Below are 22,866 nucleotides of genomic sequence, written 5' to 3' on the forward strand. Positions count from 1 at the left end.
TATCCACCCACACAAACATGGAAACTGGCATTTTGTAGCACACAGTATGAGAAACAATATGAAATTCAATATTTCATAAGGCAGGGTATACAGGGCAGGTTTACACGGTTATTGAAATGGTGCTTGAAAACAAGCAGTTGTTAAATTATTTGAATTCCACCACCGGAACCGGTTGTTAAATTATTTGAATCCCACCACTGCTCCTATCTCTATCTTTGTATTTTAAAAAGTTACTAAAGTACCTCTCCAGCATTATAAGAAACACACAGGTTCCTTGTAAAGCAGAGAGAGAAAAGAAGGATGTTCACCCTCCAACCAATCTGGGTTCCATTGACATTTTAACACCTTGATTTAATTTCCAACGCTGTTTATGTCTTTCATTTATATCCTCTCTGTCTCCCCAAAGGAGACTCAAAACAGCTTACATCATTTTCTTCTTCTCCATTTCACTCTCACTGCAATGCTGTGTGTTCGGTTGGCAGCTCCAGGTTGAGAAATACCTGGAGATTTTGGGGTGGAGCCAGAGGACAGCAGGGTTTGGACGGGAGTGACTTCAATGGGGTAAAATGCCATAGAGTCCACCTACCAAAGCAGCCATTTTCTCCAGGTGAACTGATCTCTGTCACCTGGAGATCAGCTGTAGTAATGGGAACTCTCCAGTCACCAACTGGGGGTCAGCAACCCTAGTAGGTTAAGCTGTGTGTGAATGGCCCTGGGCAGAATGAGAATTTGAACCTGGGCCTCATAGAACCTATAGGTATACACAAGCAAAAGAAAATACAACAACCAAACATTTAAAGGAAAACAAACGCGTTGTGCCTGCCGCTATTTAACATCTATTGTAGAATTGAGCATATCATGAACTATACAAACGAAAGTGCTATATACTTTACAACAGTCTTAAAGTGCTCAACACAATCTAAAAGTGCTCTATAAACAAATATTCCTACACAGCGTCCTGTGGGGTATTAGCAGAATTGCCAAAAGCAATAGAAACGTCCTGCAAAGTACTGCAACACATATACTAGATAGTTCAATGTCCGTAAATTTGTAGTTTGTGCAATCCTCCTCGCTACTGAGTTCTCACATAGATGAAAATTGATCCTGATACACAGACAAAAATTGATCCTGATGAACGGGATATGCGATTTTTCACCTTTTTCAAACTTAGTCTTCATCAGATAACAAAGCTCCTTTTGCTATATGTGCCTCTTAATTGGGACATTCATTCCTAGTGAGTCCATCCCATCTCTAATATGCCCCTTCAAGGCAGAATCTCCCAACAGATTCCACCCCCCTCTTAGGATGGGGCTGCTGGTTAGCAACACATCCTATATTGCACTTTGAGACTATAAGCTATAGACTTTGGGCCTTTCCAGAATGCCCTATATTTATTCTCTTTTCCCTTTCCTATTTTATTACTGTATCAAGAGCCTGTTGAAGGGCTGCAGAGAACTTGAAGACCTGTATACTGTTTTGTGATATCTGGTATTAAAGTTATAAACAAAGATGAATTTTTAATTTCCCTCCAAGTAAGGAAAACTACTCTTTAGGCTTTAATATGGTCTAGATTAATAATAGTTTCAAATATTGCCGTATTAATGGTAAAGCTGTTTTAAATGTCACAAATAGTATTTGGTCAGATAAACAAGAACTGTGTTGGCTTTGCTTTACAAGTTACGTTAGTTTCTGGGACAAAGCCCACTCCAACATGTGACTCATTCTGACTGTAAATTTATTTGAGAGATCTGTTATATTCTACCAGAAAAACATGAGTTAAAACAGGAAATGAAGTATTTTGACTTCATAGCATTAGTGTTTTATAGCTATTTGTCTTTCAATGCTTTCAAAATTGTTATTGTGTACTTGCCACAAGAAATCACATAGAAAACTATATAAAATTTAGTAATTTAATCCACTGTCAACAACAAACTGTAACCACCTTAACATCAAAATACATATCTGTCTCATTACTGAAATTAAAATGACCACCTGAGAAAATAATTTTGCAGCATTCTTTATTTTGTACAGACTTTAATTGCCAAGGAAAGTTTTACTAACCAGCTCAAGGAGATGTCTCTTTTGAAAGTAAATGTTTATTTTCAGTTCTACACACCTAACTGGTTGAAACAGGGCATCTAAAATATAGTGTCTCTTAGCAGAACGCAGAAATAAATCCACAACATGGTTCCATTAGAGCGCTACCCAACAAGAATGTGCTGAAAATGCAAAATGTAATGCTCATGCACACATATCAATGACACTTAGATCTACTGAGAGTGACTGGGAAAGCAGACTTGTAGCATCAGAGGTGGTCTGGCCCATTAACTTACCAGGAAATTTCCTGGTGGACTGCTATCCCGGAGGTCCCATTGTGGCCAGGAGCAATGTAAACCTATACCCATTGTCATCATAGAAATGGATTGGGCCAAATGCGCCCCCGCCCCCGCCACCCCATCTCTGCCAGCACTAAGGGAGCAAGTTTGTTCCCTGACATTTAACATTCTAGTTAAATATGGTAGAGCTTTCCCACAATAGGGGATCTCCTCAAAGTTCAAGTCTAAGCTGCTTTCTGACTCATTCTAAGTCCTTCTAACTCAGGGGTCTGCAACCTGCAGCTCTCCAGATGTTCCTGGACTACAATTTCCATCAGCCCCAATTGGCCATGGTGGCAGGGGCTGATGGGAATTGTAGTCCAGGAACATCTGGAGAGCCGCAGGTTGCAGACCCCTGTTCTAACTGGAACTGGCTTTTGGCAATCAAGCATGATCCTTTAACTGATATATGGAAAGAGCCACTTGGTGCCACAAGAAAGGCAGAAAATTTTATATTGTAAACAAATGGAGAATTGGGATGATAGGCTGTTAATAGCTGGGCTTCCCAATCAGGTGGGGGGAAGGGGACAAGCCCACCTCTCGAGCCAGTGCAGCCCTGCATTGGTGTGGGTGCCCACCCCATTGGTACAAGGGGCAAATAAGTCCACAGAGGGCTAACTTACCCAGGCAGGCAGGCACCACACTGTTCTGTGGCGCCCAACCCAGAAGCCACCATCTTTTCTTAAGCCTGCCAGTGCATAAAGGTGCGCTGGTGTTGCTAGGCTGTTTCACGGGCAGGCCAGAAAGTCACTCAAAATGGTGGGAGTCTGTCTTTTTTAGAGTGGAGAATTAGCAAGAGCAGACTCTTGGCTCAGCAAAAGCTCAAGATCTTTGCTGCCTATGTATGCCAAGGTCAGTTTTTGCAAGAAATCTGCAGGAGAGCACAGAGGACCAAGAATGCTGAACCACAGAAGGAAAGTTATTGGGAGGTTGGATGGGGGACTGAGTTTTTCTTCAATAAAGGAGAACCTTGAACATATCAAGAAGAATTAGTAGAATAACAATCTGAGGTAAACAAAAAGGTTTTTAAAAAACATAATATAATCTTCTCATTTCAACTGTTACTTGGCAGAGATGCTGACTATCACAAATCAAGCCTCTATATTACAAGATTATTCTAGATCATTCTCAAAAAGCAAATTCTGTCTGTTTTTCTGTGGGCAAAGACTGTCAGCAGACTGTGGTATAAAACTGCTTCACTGCAGCAATGCCAACTCAAAGGAGAATTGGCAAGCAGGGAATCAGCTGTTCCAATTTGCCAGTGCTACCATGCAATTGCTCTGCTTCTGCATTATGCTTCTGCTTGCATAGTTGCATAATGCTCTAATACTTAATCCAAAATTGGCAGTATCAATTAAATTAGGGCATTAACTAATTTTTACCTTTCAGCACTATAGGGTACCTGCACAGAATTCTTTCTCTTACTGCCTCTAATATTTTCACCATTACATGTATCCTGAAAAACCTATAATCTCTTCAACACCTAGTTAAGATTTTGTAGAGCATAGCAGTAAAGTGTCACCCTCCTGACTTTTCTGGTATAAAATGGCTGATTCTGCACAGGCAACACAAACGGCCTATGCTGCTGTTTGCATGGGGGTGCAGGGGCCATCTGGGATTATTGGGATTGTGGTGTCAGAGGGGAGCGTGATTTGCACAGGAAATGCTGTGTTTCTGTGCGAACCACACAGCCGAGAATCCCACCCACTTGAGAATTCCTACTCACCTGCCTACTGTCACAACATGGTGGCTGACTAAAGAATCTACTCTAATGATTGCTGCCTGGGGAATTCACCATAATGGTAGATGGAGGGGGTGGTGAAATAGAATACTTCCTACTTGCTGTAGTTTGCACAGTCAAGCAGGAAGCAACTGAAACCTGGGGTTCAAGGGAAAAGTTGCTAACTTAGCGACTTTCATTTAACCCTGGTTCAGCCAACTATAACAGGTCAGAAGCACTTGGGGGCGAGTTCTATGGGAACTTCTTCCCCACATTGGTTTTAAAAAGGGCCTGAACCAGTGGTGGAATTCAGCAGGATCACACTACTTCAGCAGAACCGGTTATTAAAATGTTGATTGTAAACAACCAGTTGTTAAATTATTTGAATCCCACCACCAAAACCAGTTGTTATTTGAATCCCACCACTGGCCTGAACCCATCATTTGGTCTGTGCGAAATCACCTAATGTCTCAGAATTGTGATCATTTAAAAAAACTACAACTTTAAACAGCTGAGATTAAAGGTTGATAAATATTTTTTATTGACAAATCCTCAAACATAAAAGTCACATTATATTACACTACGTATCAATAAAATGTAAATGAAGCAGATTTTAATTTGAGACCATAGCCTGAGTGTTCCACCTTTGTTTCTAAATAGAGGTATGTTTTATAGTAGCCACACAATGCTATCCTCTCATCATCCACTTTTCAAGGTTTTTCCTACTTTGCTATAATCTTAGAAAAACATAGTTTAAGTACATTTGCATGCTATCTGATGGGAGGAAGCATGTTTTTGATGTCAGGGATACTGTGCTTTCATCATCCCCTCACAGCGGTCATTTACCCAGCCATGCAAGCAGAAGTCTTCTTTAAAAAATAGCAATTTGCTACTTTATTCTAGCACAATACTGTTACCCCAAACTACTGCCATGATTTACTAGTCCTTCAAAATTCCCAAGGCTTGTCTCTAACCCTTTTTATTGCAGAAGTATAAGTAGAAATGTGCACAGAGGTTTTTTTCCAGATTGCTGGGGGAGGGGAAGCAGCAAGACAGCTGTAGCAGAGCATGAATTTGGTGCTCTACCAATCATGTGGAAATTTCACTGGGAATGCTCCTGCATTTGCAGCAATAATGAAAGTTAAACGGAGAATTATTGTGGATACAGCCTGGGCTTTGGTATGCAAACCACTAAAAACAAGAGAATGTTATTGTGCTGCAGAGTAGATGACTAAATGGAACAATTCATTTCCCAGCCTTCCTTATGTTTTATGACAAACCAGAATTTGAAAGAACTAAATATCTCCAAGTTTTGAGGTTCCACATCATTTCCAATTTTTCTGTCTTAGACAGGGAATTGAAAGTATTTTAAATGCATGCTTTGCAGGTTTTAAAATTTAAATAAATTGTATTTGTTTTTAGGAGGAAAAAGTCAATAATATATAAAAATTTCAACAACTACATCGAAAGATTCAGAGAAGCAGGAAGGAGCTGGCAGCAGGGGCGGGAGGGGGGAGAGGAAAGGCTCCAGGGCACCTGGCAACTCAGACTGTGCTATGGTGTCCTGGTGGAGTAGAGTTAGATCTATAGATCTCTTGATCAGCATGAAAGGGGTGGTGAGGGAGAAGGCATGCAAAGCACTGCAAGGGAGTAGGAAGGCTGACCATGGACCATGTCTGGGGCAAATCTGTCCCACTCTGGCAGCGAAGCAAGATTTAACTCATGCTATAAGTGGTTTAGCTTTCCATGAAGAGAGTAGAAAGTGAAAGTCGGGCTTTAGAAAATACATCTGTACAAGAAATCTTGCTGCGGTGAACACTAGCCTCCACTATGCAGCAAAGACCTTGAGCGTAATCCCCCTATAAAAACCAAAGACCCATTTCTAAACTGAAACCATATGCCAAATTGTTAGTTCCATTTGTAATGTGGGAAATCCAAATAACTGGTTTTAAGTATTACTTGTGAAGACAGCCTTAATAAAGGGAACAACAAGCATGCCTACGGAACTGCTGAATTTGAAGTTTAAGTCCTTAGCTTTTAAGTCACTTTGTGCATTCCTCAACTTGCACAGACTAATATGCCTGCAGAATAGCAATAAGCAATTCCTCATCTTCATTAAACATTCTTCTTCGCATACTATGGAATCATCTGAGCAGAAGTGTATGTGTAGAATAGGAATGTTTGCCATAAAAACAAACACACTAACCCAGATAAGGCAGTAAACAGGCAAGCATTAGGCAAACTCTTTTAAAGGACTTTGTATTCCCAAATAAGAGAATACATGTTATTGTTCTCAGAAGCTAAATTGGGTCAGCCTTGATTAGCACTTAGATGGGTGACCACTAAAGAAGCCGTGGGTTCTTACACACTGGCTGGCAATGGCAAAGCACCTCAGAATGTTCCTTGCCTTGAAAACCCTATGGGGCCGCCAGGAACCAGCTGCAAATTGGGGTGGGGGAAACACCTGTGCATGTTTACAATTGATACAATCTAACTTCTAACCCACTGGTCTCTTCTACTGTCCCTTCTTTGTAATATTAACTATTTTGAAGCAAAGTTGAACTATCACTGCATCAAAATTAAACATTGCACTGTTGATACATAGTTCTGGGCATAGTTTTTCACTCAACAAACTCCTCAGATCCATGTTCGGTGTTCCACACTGTATTCCCAGAGGTGGGATCCAGCAGGTTCTCACAGGTTCCCGAGAGTAGGTTACTAATTATTTGTGTGTGCCGAGAGGGGGTTACTAATTGGTGATTTTGCCATGTGATTTTTGCCTTAGTTATGCCCCTCCTCTCAGCAGTAGTGCGCAGAACTTGAAGCAGTCTAGCAGGAGGTGCACCAGCGTGTGTGGCAGCCTGCACCTGCATGCATTCGTTTCCCACCCAAGGACCGGCACAGCAGCTGCATCCTTGCCACAGCCCTGCCCAGGAATGCCCCGCCCCTGGAATGCCCAGCCACACTCCCATCGTGCCCCGCCCAGCCCCATTGGTGCTACGCCACAGTTTGAATCCCACCACCATGGGAACCTGTTACTAAAATTTTTGGATCCCACCACTGTAATATTCCCAATGCCATTCTTAGATTACAATCAGGAATGGTGCCAATTGAAGCACAAGATTGGTATCAAGTGATATGCTTTTGGCTCAAATTAAACTTTAACATCCTTCTGGATCAACTTCATTAATTCTTTCAGATCATTTCCACTTACACTGAGCAAGAGCTACTAAGGAGAAACTATATTTCTATGGGTTTGCACCCTCAACCCTATGCCAGCTTGTATTTATGGGAGACAAAAATATGTCTGATTTATTCCTTCGAGCAGACAAAGCATGGGCACAGTCTTAACTGGTGGTAGGGAACCATGGTTGAAACTTTTCACTGGCAGACTATGAGCTATGTAGAACTCCCTAAATACCAAAGAGCTTTCACCTTGACCCGCTTTAATGCTTTACTATCAGCTCTTTTGGAAGGGAGATACACATGTATCCTTTATTCTCAACATGCTTGCTCCTTCCAATTTGACACAGCCAAAACCGTCAACCACGTGTTATTGAACTGTCCTATGCATAGGGACATTTGGTCTCTATACAAAACTCCTATCTCATCAAATTTTCCAGGCAGATCTAATGAATTTTATATTTTTCTTTTCCTTTCAAGTTGTAACAAGATGACCTTCAAGGCAGTCAGATTTGCACCTCAGCATGTTTATAAAGGAAGCAGCTGGTTAAGTATTCTCATTAATTATGTCTGTACTACTGAAAACCTACTATATGGCTTTGTAATTTTATTGTATGTAGATGTGATGACAGGTCTGTGTGTCATTTTGGCTGGTCTATGACTGTAACAAATAAAGACAAAGACAAATGAGTAGTTCCATGCCTTGTCAAGAGTGTACATTTGCAGAAAATCCACAGCATTTGTCATATTTTAATAAATAAAAATCTTTCATAGCAGACTGCAAAGAAAAAGAACTCCAGAAAACAGAATAAGTTCCTTTGAGCTGTATATTCATAAAACTGCTTTTAAATCCAAGCTTTACCAGCTTAAGTCCACACCGCATGCCAGTAACTGTGAAAATTTAAACTCAGTCACCTGACTCAGAGCTCATTACTTTCTCTTAAGTCGTTCCACAGTCATTTATATAATGTCACTGATCAATCTTTTCCCAACACAAGCCACTAATTTTGTTCATCACAGTAAGAGATTCATTCAAGTATAGTCGAAATGAGTACAATTTATCTTATTTTGGACTAATGGTAATTTAATCGTACTTATGCTACATTATTTTTGCCATGTGTGAGCAGTTCAGTGCAAGCAGCAGACTGGAAACCAAAAAACCAAAACTGGGCTACAGATTACTACCAATCTGTGAGCCAGTGAAATGTTTTTAGAAACTAAAAAGTCTGTTAGTCTCTAGACAGCTTTTGCAGATGTCTTTATCATTCTGGACAGAAACAGAATAAAAATTTAGAGATGCTGTTAACTGGTTTAACGTTCCTAGTTTTAGCCTGATTGTAAAAGCACCACCTGTTCTAAAGAGCTTGATATCTTTCTAGTTTTGTTTTTCATCACAATGAATATTGCATATTCTGCATTACAACGAAAAGAAACCCTTAATGCCTTGGTGAAGAAGTTGCCATTGTTTCAAACATGTGACTGTGAATTCCAGCCAACTCATGGGACTGATTTCATTATAAGATCAAGCAGATCTATATACTTTTTCTTTCCCAGTTTACAAGCAGGTGCGAGCAAAGACAAGAATGAGAATGTATACTATCAACACACATCTAACAGAATACTTAGTTCCTCATTAGAATGTAAAGTCAGGAAGACACAGAGAACCTTTTGGTCTACACAGACTGCTTCTCTACAGTGTAAGCTGATAGCCAAGAAGAAAATGCCGTCTGTCAATGCCCTATGCTGGTATGGAAGACTCTGTCAATTAAGCCAATAAAACGCTGCCTTGTTGAACAACCCTAAAAAATTACTTTCACTCACTTCACTCACATTCTTGCTATTCACAGGAGCACAGATGAAGAGAAACACCACGGGAGCAAAGGTCCCACATCAGAGCACGACTACTATCTGAAATGACCCAACCCCTGCAATATAAGCAAAGTCACGTGCAATTGGAGAATCAGCTGTTATTTTAAAAAACCCAAGCTATTATTAGATAGAAGTTATGCAGTACTTGTGGTGCACTCTAATAGAATTAAGACATTCAACTAAAATAATTGCTTTAAAATACTATTCACATATTACCTTATGGTTCATGTATTACCTTATGGTGTAGTTCATGTTTTTCAATGATAAAAGGCATAGTTGAATACCAGTTAATTTAGTTAAGTTAAAGCACACCAATTTAAGCAGTTTCAGGCAATCCTACGACAGGCAATCCAAATGGCTATTTGCACAGTTTAGATATTTACCCTCAAAATAATGTAGTTGTAGACATTCAAGGCATTCTGGACATAAAGCGGAATGCAGCCAGCAGGGAACGGCTATTGTGATTAAGCAAATACCATGAGTATCCATTGGATGCTGCCTCCCATCCGGCCAGGAAGGGATGTGCCAGCACTAATTTTTCCAACTTTATCTTTTCTATTATGGATACTTTAGAAATGGAGCTAGACTTTTTCTTTCTTCATTTCTTTCTTTTGCAGTAACACAAATCAGCATGACTAACTACAACTTTCACAGTTTCAAGATGCCTACTGCAATGGTTCTTTTAAAAAATATTTAAAGAGCAAAGATATCTCCTAACTACAAATACTACTCTTCTCCAGCGTGGTGAGAGCCAGCATGATGTAGTGCTTATGAGCAAGTAGACTCTAATCTGGAGAACCTGGTTTGATTTTCCACTCCTCCACATGAGCAGTGGACTCTAATGTGGTGAACTGGATTTGTTTCTCCACTCCTACACATGAAGCCTGCTGGGTGACCTTGGGCTAGTCACAATTCTCTCAGAACACTCTCAGCCCCACCTACCTCACAAGGTATTTGTTGTGGGGAGATGAAGGGAAGGAGTTTGTAAGCTGGTTTGAGACTCCTTACTAGGAGATAAAGTCGGGGTATAAATCCAAATTGTTCCTCCTCTTCCTCCTTCATCTGCTTCTTCAATTTACTGGCCCATAACCAACTGCAGATTCTAAAGTCTTACAATTTCATATGGGGGAAGTGATTTTTACCAATTTCCCCACCAATTGCAGACAGTAAAGTTGGTTTTCTAGGAAAATTTTCCAATTCAAATTTAAATAGCCCTGAAAACTATAAACAAACAAACTGCATTTACATATGGTATGAATACAGTGGTATGCAAAGTTTTCCACAGAAAAGTTTAGCACTGGAATTTTTTCTGGAAATTTGTTCTGCCTCATATCACTGATTACAGACCCATACCTTGCCCCTATACTGTTCCTGGGGTTCGGCTGATCAGTGAGGTTAAATTCAGGGGTGTGCAACATGAGGGAGGAATCACAGAAATCACTACCCCTCACAAGAAAACTAAAATGCATAGCAGGATACAGGCCACTGTATCTGTATTGGATTTTGCAGTATTTGTTTTCAAGTGGAATTTGGGAGGACCACTTGCTAAGGATAAAATTCAGTTGAGAGACCTGAGAGGATGATAATGTGATGGAAAAGAGATTCAGGATTGGCTCCTTCAGCACTGTGAAGGTGCACAGGTAATCAGTAGGTAACATACACAATCCATATCGGCAGTAGCCTGTCCTGTCACCTCTGTGCAGTAGCTAAATGTGTACATCACAAGTAGCAACCTCTCTGCTAAAGACACCAGGTCCCCCTCCCTTATTGCCAACATCTATCTCTGTGTGCTGTTAAGCTACCAGTAAGCTGCTGTATGAGCCACCACTGCTAAAGAAGATCAAAGTTCACACACTAAAGGATAATTTTTTTTAAAAAGAGCCAATGTGACACAGTGGTTAAAGTGCTGGACTAAGATCTGTAAGATCCAGGTTTGTACCCCTGCTCTGGCATAGAAGCTTCCTGGGGGACCCCGGGTCAGTCACTTGCTGTCTTTGCCTAATCTACATCACAGTTGTAAGGAAGAAATGGAGAAGAAGAGAAAAATGTAAGTTGCTTTGCCCCCCCCCCCCCCCCCCCCCCCGGAAAAAAAGCAAGGTGTAAATGAAGCAAATGACTCAAATAAATAAATTGAAAAACAAAGATTTAATGTTAATACACTGACCATCCTACCAAGCCCTACCCTATACATGCAAAAGAATGATGTGGTACAATGAACTGTATCACTTCACAGTGAAGGCAGAAACAGACTTTTCTCTGTGACACACCTCTGAAGATGCCAGCCACAGATGCAGGCGAAACGTTAGGAACAAAATCCACCAGACCACAGCCACACAGCCTGGAAAACCCACCAGAACCAGCACAGAATGATGTTTTTTGATTCTCCCCCAAAGTAAAACAACTCCCTATGTCTCATGGGGACAAAAGATTGGAATTAGTCCCTTTTGTTGCTGTGCCTGTCTTTTACAAGCAAATTTTTAAGCTAAGAGCGCATCCAAAATCATAATCCTACTGCATAAAGTCTACTCTGGCCATTTCAGGAATCTGCAACCTTATTTACAGGATGCGTAGGCCAGACCTCAGAAACTTTTACAAGCAAAGTGAACAAACGTTCTGATCAAGAAAGAACACTGCAACCTATTTCGCAGAATGAGGATTCCTACTTGCATTTGCATGAGTTAACTGTTGCAAAAGATTGTGCCACACCAGCTTTAACATCTTTACATAGTGAGTACTCAGTCAGTTACGCCCCAAAAGTACACATGTACAACAGAACACAATGAAACTGCAAGTGAAAGCAGAATTATCTCAGCAGCAACATGTACCAAACAAAATAATGAAAAATAAAAATCTCATGCAATTAAGCCAATATTATTTGCAACAGCAGGTGCAACACACAGTTAAATATGAGTAAAATACTACATGCAAGTTTGCAGTGAAAAGCATGTACAATGTGCTGCATAAATATTGTTTATATTCAAGATTTCATGAATGTGCATTTGTGCCTGAAATATCTTAGGGCAGGTGAGAGAAGAGAGATAAAGGACATCAAACAATTGTTACAGGAAATTTTTTTCATTCATCTCTGTTTCCTAGTAGCAATGACTCCTGATCTATGAACATAAAATGTTGTTTAGTCTAATTTCTATGTAATTTATAATACATGTTATTGTTAGTCTTCTTTTTATCTGCTACTTCTCTCTTATAACCCTCTTTCCTCATCACCTTTCTTTCCATTCAGGATTCTGTACTCATGTTTAATGTATCAGAAGAGAAAACAGTGAGATAGAGTGGACTGCAGTAATAACAGCAGATAAAGAGTAAAGTACTCACTGCTACTCTGTTGCAAATTGTCATGTTTGACCTGGGTACCTGGATTCGAACCTTACATGGAGCATCAGGCTTATTCTTGCTTTGGCCATATGTAATTTTCTGATTGTAATGTGCTGGTGCAAACCATAAGGGATGCTTTCTTAGCTGTAGTTAAGGGAAGTTTCTTTCATCGTTCTGGACAAAATTCTCCATTCTTGTGGATAGATCAGCACTAGCATTAACTATAACGCAACGTGGATAGATCAGCACTGAAATTAACTAGGATAATGCAATAGTCCTATATTCACTTACAAAGCTTTAAGTCCCATTGAATACAACTGTTACTTCTGAGTAAATAAGAATGTTGGTCCAATAAGCTTTCTTGCTTAATCAGGATTCTTAACAAAGACTGGATTGACTAAAGAATATGGTTAACTCACCAGTGGTGAAGCGCATAGTTTCCCCTTGCTCCGCCTCTGTAACTCACTTGTACTAGCAATCTCTATCCCAGTGCTAGTGGTGTCAATATGTTATGCAAGTTCTGTGTTGGCTGTTCTTTTAGAAGTGTGCAGAGTGTGCGTGACTAAGACAGCTTGCCTGCACTTTTCTGCCTTATTACATCACACAACATGAAAGGGCAGCTGCAGTTGTGTGTTTTTTGACACAGTGACCTTACAATAACATATACTATAAATTATGTATGTTAGAATAAATAACATTTCATATCCACAGATCAGAAGTCATTGCCACCATGAAACAGAGATGAACAAAAAATTACATACATTTAAATTGTCAGTCAGGATAATTCTGTTATAGTGAGAACATTTACAGAGAAGTCTTGAGAGATGTTGCATCCTTCCAAATCCATTTATTTACTTTTCGTAAGTAGTTTGTACTTTACCTTTCTAACCAGAACTTCAATGGGCTTAGAAGGCTCTAAACTCTGCTTTGGATTGTACTGGAAATCATTTTCTCATAACAGAAATGAAAAGCAGGATACAAGGATCTGACACCTTGTTGGCCTCTGTGTGAACAGGCCACTGGACTTGGTGGGCCTTGGTCTGGCATAGCATGGCTTTTCATGTGTTCTTAAAGAGCAAATTGCTCAGTTATGTTCCAGTCATACACATTATGTTTGTATGCAGTGGCACTCTAAAGCTTCATGTACAAAACGCTTCCGCTACAGCAATTAACCAAAATTTTTGCTTTTAAAATAAGATCACCACAAGATGGGTGAACAAACAGTAGCAGTCCCGTAAAATAGCCCCTTACTCTGCATAACTGCCAAAACCACTAAGGAAAAATAACAACCAGAACCAGTATCCAAAGAGTCGTGATGACCCCGTATTTATTCTCTATACTCAAGAAATTTTAAACAAGGATTAATTACTCTTTAACACCCTATCACGACAGTGGAAGACTTTATTTTGCCTTTCCAAGCAAAATAAACTTTGAGGGAGGTTGCAAATCCATTTTAATGATGGTCTCCAGTGAACTGTAGTTCTTCCAGATTAACTAAACATAGTATACAAGAGAGTGAGTGTCTGCAAGGGCAATTCATTGCTTGGTACATTATTCACATCAGTTTTTCAAAAACAGTTTCATGTTCTCTGCAACCACACTGACCTGGATGGTCCAGGCTAGCCTGATCTCATCAATTCTCTGCAAGTTTGCAACCAACAAATCAAACATAGTGGGGTGCTGTGTGGTTTCCGGGCTGTATGGCCGTGTTCTAGCAGAATTCTCTTCTGACGTTTCACCTGCATCTGTGGCTGGCATCTTCAGAGGATCTGAATCAAAAATACTCAGAAGCATGTACTGCATCCCTTCTAAATCTCAGACTTAAAAACATATGGAATCAAATGACCCTGGGCTGTGCCTATTTAGTCACATGGGGGGCAGAAAATTGCCCCAGCACGCATGCGAGGTGTGGGAAATTCAAAACATTGTTTGGTCATGGTGGGCAAGGGCAGCTGCCTATACGGGGGGGGGGGGGGAGAGGGGCGGAAAACTCAGATTTTGCACCGGGCTACATTTCCCCTAGATACACCTCTGCCTAGAAAATGAATTATACATTTTGGTACATAGACCTTAGGCAGCTTTCACGTTTAAATTGCATCCAAAAATAGGAAAGCAAATTCTAACAGACAGAAGGCCAAGAGTGTGAAATTATGTACTGTTTTTTTCCATCAGGCTTCTAGGCTCTCTTGACAGAGCACCTGAGGCCTGAAATCATCAGTGGGTCCTTGCTAGGGTATGAGTATACTCTATGTTATTTTTTTGTATTGTTCCTCCTTTTACCTGTACATCTTATTTTTATACATTGATCATCCCTGAACTTCAGAGCGCTTTTCTTTTGGTTAAGTTAAATGCTTTTCTCTTTTGCTGTTTTCCAAGGAGTAGGTTCCTAGGTCAGATTTTGTCCTTGGGCCTTTCCCCACTTACCGTAAGCCCTGCGCTACTTGAGGAGAGTAGCGCGGGGTTCCTCCTCCCTCCCCAAGGCAGGGGCGGCCACAGTGCAGCCGCCCCGATGCTGCCGCTGTCGCGCCCCCTTAGCGCGCGGCATCCCAGGCGCTCTTCCGAACGGCGCCTTTTGACGACCCCGCACAGAGCGCGGGGTCGTGGGGACGCCTGGGCGCGCGCCTGGGATGCCGCTCGCTGAGAGCAGCGCGAGGCATAGGGGGGATGGAAGGGAGTGGGGAAAGGCCCCTTGTTGATCTGATGCGACTGAAATTTTAATTCACATCTTTGACTGAATGTTGACAGCCCCTATAAGAGACCTTCAAATTCAGCCAGTGATAGTTTCTGGTGCTTCTTCCACTGCCCTGGCTTTTCTGCTTGCTGATAGTGATTTTCTTGTAATGCTGCTGGCTATGGTAAAAAGTTTGGCTGCAGTGACTTCAATGCAAGAATAGAGCTAGAGGGTGGTATTAAAGTGATTTCTGTTGTCCAAGACCATCAGGCCAACATAATTATTTGAAATAGACCATTACTTCAAGGCAATATTGCTACTTCTCTGTGCTTTTAACAGATATGACATACAGAAAGTCAGCAGGTGCAGGTTTCTCCATCACTCCATCTCCATGCTGGGAAAGACTGTTCCTGACTAAGGGCAAAAAATTCTACCCACAGAAATCAGCAGATGAAGCTTTGTGACTTTCTCAGAAAAATGTTACCAACTGTTTCTCACTTCCCCATCTTTTTTTTAAGGGATCTCATCTGAGGAAGAATTCTGAAGAACTCAAAAGTTTGCACTGTTCTGTGTCATTGTAGTTAGTGTCAGTAAAAGGTATTGCACAGTTTTCTTTTTATCGCCACCTGCTAATATCAACAGATCAAGCTGATGTTACAAGCATAGGAACATAAAACCTGTAAAGAGGCCAGCAGCCCTAATTATGCTACACAAGTTGAATTTGTGCCTGCCACATAACACTTAAAGGCAAAAAGCTCCCTGAGGGGATGAGCTGAGAAGGGAAGTTAAGCATATGAAATCCCATGGCCAAAACCTGCAGGTCCAGTGGGTAAGGGAACATGACTACAAGTTTCTCAGTTTTTTATACCTTAAGCAATAATTCTTAACAGGAGTAGCCTACAAACAAGGTGGGGGCATTGAGAACTTGGGAAGGCATTCAGGATATTAGGCAGTCCCTTCTGACAGGGGGTAAAAGAGATTTGTTTGATATTGCTCATGCCCCCCACCCCCAGATAAAATAACATACCCTAAGTTTTGCTTGTATACCTTCAGAAAATGACACACAGTAGGTAGGAATCCAAACTAACATTAAGCAAACAGGAATCACACTCAACTGGGCTGGCTGCTGCAATCAGGCACAGTAGCCTCCATTGCAAATATGCCTGAGATTTTAACATAACATTACACAAAGAAAGGTATCTGTTTGAGATGTGTGCGCGCACACTTTGCTGGGAGAGAGGTAATTCAATAGTAAGCCGGCAGTGGATTAAAAATTAAGAACCCCAACTTTTAAGCTTCCAAGGAGATGTGAAGATGGGCCACTCTCCCTCCCTCCCTCCCTGAATGGATTGCAACCCACCGCCAGCGCTATCCTGAAACTGACATGAGCCCACCAAGAGAAGTCCCAAAGTAAACTCTTTACGCAAAGCACCGGGGAAGCGTCGCCACCCACCAGCTCCAGGAGAAAAGCGCCTCTGCGGCGTTTGCTCATCAGCACCTTCCGGGCAGCAGCTCCTCTCTTCTCGGTCGTTTGGCTACTGCTGCTCGTTTCATCGTTTCCAGAGCCACGTCCCTCCTCCGTAGCAAAAACTCCCTTCCCCAGGCACACCACCGAGGCTGCCTCGGCCGGCAGTCTGACAGGCTTCCCGCCTTCTCGAGCCGGAGCGCCTCCCCTCTCTCTCGCCATCCCCACCCCGCACTGGGGGTGCCAGGGCTTTGCTGGAATAGAAGGGCGGGGACGTCGCCTCGCTCGCTCGCTCGCCCCCCAGGGCCGATTTAAGAGGAGGCGGCTGGCCAGACGCGCAACGCCCAGTTAGGCGGGCAAACGCTCCCAGAGGCAACGGGTTTGGATGCATCGGAGGAAGGATGGGGTGTTTTTAGGCTGAGGGAGATTTTCCTCCTAGGTAAATCTTGGCCGAGTGAAGCTGAAGCAAATGCTCCTCAGACTGGAAGCTGCATGATTTTGTGGTTTTCGATCAGCAAATGCAATCCTGTACACAACTGCAGTCCTGTAAAATAGTTCCTTAAACCTGATCCTCTGAAGATGCCAGCCACAGATGCAGGCGACACGTCAGGAGAGAATGCTGCTAGAACACGGCCATACAGCCCGGAAACCACACAGCACCCAAGTTCCTTAAACCACTAAGGAACCACAACCAGAGCCAGTATCCAAAGAGTCATGATGACCCTGTATTTATTCTCTATACTCTAGAAGTTTTTACACAGATTAATTACTCTTTAACACCCTCCCACTACATTGGAATATTTTATTTTACCTTTCCAAGCAAGGTAAACTTTTTTGGGGGGGCGAGGGGATGTTACAGGGTTGCATCCTAAATGCTCTGCTTGTCCCTATATCTAAGTAGCGACACATTCAAAATCAGCAGTTAGGCCTGATCTGAACCTGCCTGCAAACAAATGTTCAGGTTTCGAATGGAGTACCTTTCATAAACTTTCATTAGCTGTGTGACCCATTCCAAAAAAACCCCAAGACCTTATTAGACTACTGCATTAGACTTTCTATGTCTTTTCAGAGAGCTCAGTTGATTCAGAATAGAGATCCAAGAGGCTGCTCGTCCTTGTCTTTGGAAGCTTAGGAATTTCACAGGCTGTCAGTTCTTTCCAAGTATCTTTACAGGGCAATCCTGTGAGACTCCAGTCTAAGATTCCGGTGGGTTTAGAGTGGAGTAGCTCTCTCAGGATGAAATCTCTAAACAGAGATTAGGGAATTTTACACATCAGCTGCTCCAGTGTGAACCTGCCCAACCATTTAAATCTTTATGTGGTCCCACCCCCTGCTTCTGTGAGAGAGATGGATGGAATTCCTTAAATCCATCCAGTATGCCTTCTCCACTTGGCACCAAGTGAATACCAAGTTTTATTTCTTCCTCTCTTTGACCATAGGTAATATGGCACTGGCTTGTGTTCTTAATCCCATGTTTGTCATTACTATAATAATCGTTGCTATGCTTTGGAGGTCAGTCGTTTATTTTAGTTTTGATGTTTTAATATTTGTTGCTTTTATAACTGTCAGTAAAATTGGTTTTAATGTATTTTATGGTCATGTTGTGAGTCACCCCAAGAACTTTTGAAAGGCAGAATATAAAAGTTCAAATACATAAATAATTAATACATTTACAAATTCACCCTAGTGTTGTGTAAAGTCCAAGCCATACTAAAGGAAGGTTTTATTGAGTAAGCACAATGTGCCTTTCTCTTATTATTGTGAGGGGAAATCTGTTCCACAAAGACAGGTAAAACGTCAGAAGAAAATGCTACTGGAACACGGCCATACAACCCTGAAAACCCACAACACCCTAATGAGCATATTAATTGTGTTATACAGTGCACCAACATGGCTATATGGATTTTGATCAAAAATGTAATGGTATGGGCATGAGAGAGCAGAAAGGGACAAGGGCTGCATCTTCCACTCACCTACCACCCCCATCCCAAATGCATCTCAGATGTCTGTCAGAATCTGTTCCCAAATTATTGCACTATCTGAAGGAAAACGTATGTTTCTCTTTTTTTGCCATCAAGACACAGTGACTTATGGCAACACTGAAGGAGTTCAAAGCAACAGATGTTCAGAGACCAGGTGCTTGGGAGCAAAAGCCGCAGAAGGCCATTCACATCCTGCATGTGAGCTCCCAAAGGCACCTGGTGGGCCACTGCGAGTAGCAGAGTGCTAGACTAGATGGACTCTGGTCTGATCCAGCAGGCTAGTTCTTATGTTCTAGAGGTCTCTGACCTACCTCTGCATAGCAACCCTGGACTTCCTTAGTGGCCTCCTATTCTTTAAGTATTAACCAGGGCCAACCTAGCTTAGTTTCTGAAATCTGACAAGATTGAGCTAGCTTGAGCTATTCAGGTCAGGGCCGCGTGTTCCTCCATGCCACAAAAAATTGCCTTTCCCAATACAGCTGTGAGGAAAACTGAATGGCACATGTGAGGAACAAGAACATGTTGTGCAAGAAACACTGATTCTGCAGAAGGCCCTCAATACCAACAGCGCACTTTGTCCTGCTTCCTCTCCACAGCGTCACAGCAGATGGACAGGGTGAGCAAGCTTTCGCATTCCCCAGAACTCTTTTTCAGGCTAGCTGTTCAGTAAAAATAGTAAAAAGGAGTTGGGGGTGGGGGGCGAAGGGGACATGTTTCAAAACTTGTAAAGCCAAAGGAACTTATTCCTTCCGCTTTACCGCCACCCACTGCAATAAGAAGAGCTGATTGTTTTCTACATGCAGATCCTCAGAAACCATCACAGGTATGACCTGAGGGAGGGAGCTATGTTGGTCCATAGGAAAACCCAACAACATTATGAAATAGTTTTTCTTTTTAAAACATGCAACCGAAATATCACAAGTGTGCAAACTTTTCAGTTCTACAGGACTGTTCATCAGGGGGAAGGAAAGGGCAAAGGAGTTCTCTGGACCCACAGAGAAGATTAGGATTCCCTATTGGGTCTAGGGGAGAATGTGTCTCATTTTCAAACCTGGATATCACCCATAGTAGGTGATTGTGCTCTGAAAAAGTGTCTGAATTTGCTCCTCTCTTAAAATCTATTTGAATCACGGTAGGGAGGGGCGGGAGCAGGGAAGCAATCTGGGAGTCCTCAACAGGACCTACCCAGGTTCTGTGATAATCCCACCCAGAGTGCCCCCTGCCCATCCTCACTTGCTATTGCTTGCATCCAAAAGAGGGAGACTAACCAAGAGATGGGGGCCCCCACCACTCAGCGCAAAACACCTGCTGGGGACTGCATGTCTCTTACTTGCTCGAGGACCAGCTGCGATGTAGCATCCCCGCCTTAGACAAGATCTTCCGCCTCCGTCGACTTCTGCTACTCTCCCAGGCGCGCACGTGTCTTTTCTCCCTTACTTGCCAGCCACCAATCCCAGGGCGCAAGTACTTACTCGGGAGTAAGCTCCGCGGGTCACAACGCCCACGAAAGCCTAAGTGCTGGAGCGAACGCCAAATGTCAGTGGTGCCATCAAAGCGGCTGCTATTCTTGCCCATCGATGACCTTTCTTGCAGGATCACCTTGGGACTCACTTCCGATAAGAGGCATCACTAGGAGCGGGGCTGCGTACCTGCTACCTGATCCCTCGGGCATCCCAACCTTCCGCTTCTCCAGACCAGTTTCCTCTATCCTGGTCCATCCCCGCCACGGCTCCCTCCTCCTTTGCTGGCAAAGAGCAGCACCAGGAGGAGGCTGCTGAGGGTTTTCCGGGCTGTGGGGCCGGGGTCTGGTAGTTTTTGCTCCTTCCTATGGGCTGTAGCTTGTAAGTCAGAGAGCCTCACCCCGGCAGTAAGTCTGGCTTCTTGGCTCTCAGGAGCACGGAAACAAGCCCCCTATCCATAGACACCCCCCACCCCCCGGCTGCTGCACGCTCTGTTAGTCTAACAGTTAGTTACCCAAGAGGTGCGCCCCTTGACTGCAAGGAGCAGAGGCTGCAGTAGCCTGAGACTGCCCCGTTATGGGTAAAGATCAACGACCCGGTACCTGGAGAGTGGGAACGATCTGGTCCAAAAACGAACCGGCGCGCCCGCGGATTCTCCTTCTTCCAGGCTCTGCGCTCAACTCCAAGGCGCAGAGGCGCTGGCTCTTAAGCAGTCGTCCCCAGTGGCCCCAGCCCAGCCGACGGCATCCTCCACTCCTCGGCCCCGGCTGCCCACTTCTGAATGCGAGCTGGCCAGAGGCTGGGCTGTTGGCGGCCGGACGGGGCTCTCACGCGCCGCGCTGCAGAGTCGAGGCGAGCTGCTGTCCCCGTTGCTGCTGCTGCCTCACTACATTGGAATGTCTGAGCTCAGTGAGCTTGCGAGGGCTCAATCGCCGAGCTGCAGCCCTCAAACCCCGTGGAGCTTTTAATTCACTCCCAAGCCCTGCCAGCAGCCTCACACAAGGTGCCTTTTTTGCACCCTGCTTTCTCTGTCCGGTGGAAAAAAAAAACATGCAGGCGACCGCCAGTGGAAACAATGGCTCGATTCAAGACTTTGTTCAGAAGCGCAGCGCACAACCTCTGCGCTGTGCAGTGCTGCCAACCATTATCTATGGGAAGAAAGCCTGTGCGCTAAAAAGCCTTGGGGGGAAGGGGGGGGGGTGTTATTGGGAAGTTTCCATCTGCTTTACGGAAAACCACCATTTGGCCATCTTTGCATGCAAAAGCTTTTCGGGGCAAAGTCAAAACAAGAAAGGGGCCAAAGAGTTCTTCTGGAACTTGAGTTTATCCAGCCAAAGAAGTTGGCTGAAAGCAGCAAGCAATTTTATGCTGGACTTTTATATAAAAAACACAGCAATTCTCATAATTATGGTATGTGGAGACCACGTCCCAGTCTTTAGTTGTAAAACTTTACAGTTCATCTACTGCATTGCCTTCCAGTTTCAGGAACACATAATCATCAGAAAGAGTTGGGGGGGGGGGGATCTGAGCATACAGAGATCAGGTTTAGTTTCATGTAATTTCCCTTTACAGAAATATATACATTAGGCACTGCTCAGAAACCCCTCTATACTGTTATTAGAAAATCATTATTTTTGCCTTAGGAAGCCAGGTCATTTATGATGCTTTTGGAGCAACTCTAATGGGTTGCACATATGGGATACAAATCAAAGATTAGTAGTGTTCTGCTAATGCTCTGATGAGAACATTTACAAGCTAATATAACATTTCAGTGGAAAAAATATAAAGACACAATTCAGCCCAAGTGAACTACTTTAAAATCGTGTGGACTTAAAAAACGGAGATGTAATCAGAACTCTCCTACTGAAATCAGAAGATACTGGAGACAGTTTCCAAGTGGATGTCACCCTTCTTGTGAAAAGATTTCTTATTCCTTCTCTGGGAATGTATGCCCATGTATGTATGCCCACGTACCCAAGGAACGGTTCGTATTAGGCCACAGAAGAACACAGTTTTTGCCTTTAATGTGGTTGACAACTGGCACTTTCACATTAATTGCATTACTAATTATATAGTTTTGGGTTAAGTTGTTTTTTTTTTGAGCGAGAGGGTCTTATGGTTTGACACATCCGGGATCCTGACTCCCCAAATTTTTGCATACCACTGTGCTATTTCTAGTAGGGCTGCTGCTTTCCATTTCTGTACAATGGTCAATGTGGCAGCTGTTTGCAAATGGATAGCTCTCCTGCTATAAGACGGCATATTTGCTATCTCCCCACCGAGCAGTTTAATAGGATCAGTTCTGCACTTCACAGTATAAAGTAACCTGTTCAATATTATTCAATACTGTCTTTGGCAGTTGTTTAATAATAGGGCAATGCCATCATACTCATTTGCCCTCTTGTGAATAACCTCTTCAACAAAATCAAGAGTTTTATCTGAAATCACGTTTAATTGGGGTCAGATACCAGTGGGTAATTATTTTAGATTTTCCCCCCATTAATAACGATCCACCAAGAAATTGTTTTGTTGCTCTCCAGAGTATACAACTAATTTCCATTTACCGGTAGGTCAAGTTGTACCAGTGGGCCATGGACTGATCTAAAACTGTGCACTAATAAAACCAGCACCAGTTTTGTTCTTGTTAAAATAGCAGTGGAGAAGGTGAGAGAGCAGGAGAAAAAGAGAAAAAGGGGCATATAGTCAACACTGAAGGAACTTCTATGTTCCAGGTTGGTATAAAAAGGAAGTCCTGAATGTGTAAATGATGAGGATCCCTAACACATTTTAAATTAGTAATTGTTTGAT

General features: G+C 42.7%; 1 protein-coding gene across 6 annotated transcripts in view; it reads right to left on the bottom strand.

Annotated features, from left to right (window-relative positions):
• The window catches only part of PLCE1 (phospholipase C epsilon 1), a 175,521-nt gene extending 154,728 nt beyond the window's left edge, over positions 1-20,793 (bottom strand). For 3 of the 6 annotated variants that reach the window (XM_048505290.1, XM_048505294.1, XM_048505287.1), the window contains exon 1: positions 16,605-16,704. The gene's annotated coding sequence lies outside the window, so the exon portion shown is untranslated. Of the gene's footprint in view, positions 1-16,604; positions 16,707-20,660 lie in introns of those variants that run through there. The other 3 variants (XM_048505288.1, XM_048505291.1, XM_048505292.1) reach the window with 3 other exon arrangements.
• Between the last annotated feature and the right edge of the window lie 2,073 nt (positions 20,794-22,866).

This window comes from Sphaerodactylus townsendi, linkage group LG08 (assembly GCF_021028975.2).
Source record: "Sphaerodactylus townsendi isolate TG3544 linkage group LG08, MPM_Stown_v2.3, whole genome shotgun sequence".
In the NCBI taxonomy this organism is placed as follows: domain Eukaryota; kingdom Metazoa; phylum Chordata; class Lepidosauria; order Squamata; family Sphaerodactylidae; genus Sphaerodactylus; species Sphaerodactylus townsendi.